Genomic DNA, 4,271 nt, shown 5'->3' with positions numbered 1-4,271 from the left:
GGGCATGGCGCGGTGCTCACAGAGGAGGCGTCGAGGCGGCGGACGGCGGTGTTGGGACGGCGTCGGGTGGCGTCAAGGCGGAGGACGGGCGGCGGGCGGCGTTGATGTCTACTACACAACCTTCTTCTTGTAGACGTTGTTGGGCCTCCAATTGCAGAGGTTTGTAGGACAGTAGCAAATTTCCCTCAAATGGATGACCTAAGGTTTATCAATCCGTGGGAGGCGTAGGATGAAGATGGTCTCTCTCAAGCAACCCTGCAACCAAATAACAAAGAGTCTCTTGTGTCCCCAACACACCCAATACAATGGTAAATTGTATAGGTGCACTAGTTCAACGAAGAGATGGTGATACATGTGCAATATGGATGGTTGATAAAGGTTTTTGTAATCTGAAAATATAAAAATAGCAAGGTAACTAATGATAAAAGTGAGCACAAACGGTATTGCAATGCGTTCAAACAAGGCCTAGGGTTCATACTTTCATTAGTGCAAGTTCTCTCAACAATAATAACATAATTGGATCATATAAATATCCCTCAACATGCAACAAAGAGTCACTCCAAAGTCACTAATAGCGGAGAACAAACGAAGAGATTATGGTAGGGTACGAAACCACCTCAAAGTTATCCTTTCTGATCGATCTATTCAAGAGTCCGTAGTAAAATAACACGAAGCTATTCTTTCCGTTCGATCTATCCTAGAGTTCGTACTAGAATAACACCTTTAGACACAAATCAACCGAAACCCTAATGTCACCTAGATACTCCAATGTCACCTCAAGTATCCGTGGGTATGATTATACGATATGCATCACACAATCTCAGATTCATCTATTCAAACCAACACAAAGTACTTCAAAGAGTGCCCCAAAGTTTCTACCGGAGAGTCAAGACGAAAACGTGTGCCAACCCCTATGCATAGATTCCCAAGGTCACGGAACCCGCAAGTTGATCACCAAAACATACATCAAGTGAATCAATAGAATACCCCATTGTCACCACGGGTATCCCACGCAAGACATACATCGAGTGTTCTCAAATCCTTAAAGACTCAATCCGATAAGATAGCTTCAAAGGGAAAACTCAATCCATCAACAGAGAGTAGAGGGGGAGAAACATCATAAGATCCAACTATAATAGCAAAGCTCACGATACATCAAGATCGTGCCAAATCAAGAACACGAGAGAGAGAGAGAGAGAGATCAAACACATAGCTACTGGTGCATACCCTCAGCCTCGAGGGTGAACTACTCCCTCCTCGTCATGGAGAGCGCCGGGATGATGAAGATGGCCACTGGAGAGGGATTCCCCCTTCCGGCAGGGTGCCGGAACAGGGTCCCGATTGGTTTTTGGTGGATACAGAAGCTTGCGGTGACGGAACTCCCGATCTAGGTTATGTTCTGGGGGTTTCTGTATATATAAGAGGTTTTGGTGTCGGGAACAAGTCAGGGGGGTCTCCAAGGCGGCCACGAGGTAGGGGGCGCGCCCCCCACCCTCTTGGGTGCCTCAGGACTTCTGGCCCATCTCCGATGCTCCGTGGGCTTCTTCTGGTCCAAAAATAATCTCCGTCAAATTTCAGGTCAATTGGACTCCGTTTGGTTTGTCTTTTCTGCAATACTCAAAAACAAGGAAAAAACAGAAGATGGCACTGGGATCTAGGTTAATAGGTTAGTCCCAAAAATCATATAAAATAGCATATAAATGCATATAAAACATCCTAGATGGATAATATAATAGCATGGAACAATCAAAAATTATAGATACGTTGGAGACGTATCAAGCATCCCCAAGCTTAATTCCTGCTCGTCCTCGAGTAGGTAAATGATAAAAACAGAATTTTTGATGTGGAATGCTACCTAACATATTTATCAATGTAATCTTCTTTATTGTAGCAAGAATATTCAGATCCATAAGATTCAAGACAAAATTTTAATATTCACATAAAAATAATAATACTTCAAGCATACTAACCAAGCAATCATATCTTCTCAAAATAACATAGCCAAAGAAAGCTCATCCCTACAAAATCATATAGTTTGGCTATGCTCCATCTTCGTCACACAAAAATGCTCTCATCATGCACAACCCCGATGACAAGCCAAGCAATTGTTTCATACTTTAGTATTTTCAAACTTTTTCAACTTTCACGCAATACGTGAGCGTGAGCCATGGACATAGCACTATGGGTGGAATAGAATATAATGATGGGGGTTGTGTGGAGAAGACAAAAAGGAGAAAGTCTCACATTGACGCAGCTAATCAACGGGCTATGGAGATGCCGGATGCACTAGAGCTATAAATGTATGAAAGCTCAACAAAAGAAACTAAGTGGGTGTGCATCCAACTTGCTTGCTCACGAAGACCTAGGGCATTTGAGGAAGCCCATTGTTGGAATATACAAGCCAAGTTCTATAATGAAAATTTCCCACTAGTATATGAAAGTGACAATATAAGAGACTCTCTATCATGAAGATCATGGTGCTACTTTGAAGCACAAGTGTGGAAAAAGGATAGTAGCATTGTCCCTTTTATTTCTCTTTTTTTTTGCCTTCCCTTTTTTTGCCTTTTTTTTTTCATTTGGCCTTCTTTTTTTATTTGGCCTTTTTTTCGGGACAATGCTCTATTAATGATGATCATCACACTTCTATTTATTTACAACTCAAAGATTACAACTCGATACTAGAACAAAGTATGACTCTATATGAATGCCTCCGGCGGTGTACCGGGATGGGCAATGAATCAAGAGTGACATGTATGAAAATATGCATGGTGGCCTTGCCACATATACGATGTCAACTACATGATCATGCAAGGCAATATGACAATGATGAAGCGTGTCTTAATAAATGAAATGGTGGAAAGTTGCATGGCAATATATCTCGGAATGGCTATGGAAATGCCATAATAGGTAGGTATGGTGGCTGTTTTGAGGAAGATATAAGGAGGTTTATGTGTGATAGAGCGTATCATATCACGGGGTTGGATGCACCGGCGAAGTTTGCACCAACTCTCAAGGTGAGAAAGGGCAATGCATGGTACCGAAGAGCCTAGCAATGATGGAAAGGTGAGAGTGCGTATAATCCATGGACCCAACATTAGTCATAAAGAACTCACATACTTATTGCAAAAATCTACAAGTCATCAAAAACCAAACACTACGCGCATGCTCCTAGGGGGATAGATTGGTAGGAAAAGACCATCGCTCGTCCCCGGCCGCCACTCATAAGGTGGACAATCAAAGAAACACCTCATGCTTCAAATTTGTCACACAACGTTTACCATACGTGCATGCTACGGGACTTGCAAACTTCAACACAAGTATTTCTCAATTTCACAATTACTCAACTAGCATGACTCTAATATCACCATCTTCATATCTCAAAACAATTATCAAGTGTCAAACTTCTCATAGTATTCAATGCACTCTATGAAAGTTTTCATTATATCCCTCTTGGATGCCTATCATATTAGGACTAAATTCATAACCAAAGCAAATTACCATGCTATTTAAGACTCTCAAAATAATATAAGTGAAGCATGAGAGTTCGTCTGTTTCTTCAAAATAAAACCATCGCCGTGCTCTAAAAGGATATAAGTGAAGCACTAGAGCAAATGACAAACTACTCCGAAAGATATAAGTGAAGATCAATGCGTAGTTGAATAATTATGTAACTATGTAAAGACTCTCTAACATTTAAGAATTTCAGATCTTGGTATATTATTCAAATAGCAAGCAAAACAAAATAAAATAAAGTGACGCTCCAAGAAAAACACATATCATGTGGTGAATAAAAATATAGCTCCAAGTAAAGTTACCGATGAACGAAGACGAAAGAGGGGATGCCATCCGGGGCATCCCCAAGCTTAGGCTCTTGGTTATCCTTGAATATTACCTTGGTGTGCCTTGGGCATCCCCAAGCTTAGGCTCTTTCCACTCCTTATTCGATAGTCCATCGAATCTTTACCCAAAACTTGAAAACTTCACAACACAAAACTCAACAGAAAACTCATAAGCTCCGTTAGTATAAGAAAATAAATCACCACTTAGGTTGTAACGCCCACGATGCGGCTATATCTCCCACGTGTCGAGGCACGACTTAGAGGTATAACCGCATTGTGGTTTTGTCGCAAGAAGGGTCATCTTCACACAATCCCATGTAATGAACAAGAATGGGATAACGAGAGTTGGCTTACAATCGCCACTTCACACAATACATAAATATAATCCAGACATCATCCAAAATACACACATAGACCGACTACGGTCAAGAT

The sequence above is a fragment of the Triticum aestivum genome, chromosome 3D (assembly GCF_018294505.1).
Source record: "Triticum aestivum cultivar Chinese Spring chromosome 3D, IWGSC CS RefSeq v2.1, whole genome shotgun sequence".
In the NCBI taxonomy this organism is placed as follows: Eukaryota; Viridiplantae; Streptophyta; class Magnoliopsida; order Poales; family Poaceae; genus Triticum; species Triticum aestivum.
The sequence above is the reverse complement of the archived record's forward strand: the minus strand, read 5'-3'. Positions refer to the sequence as shown.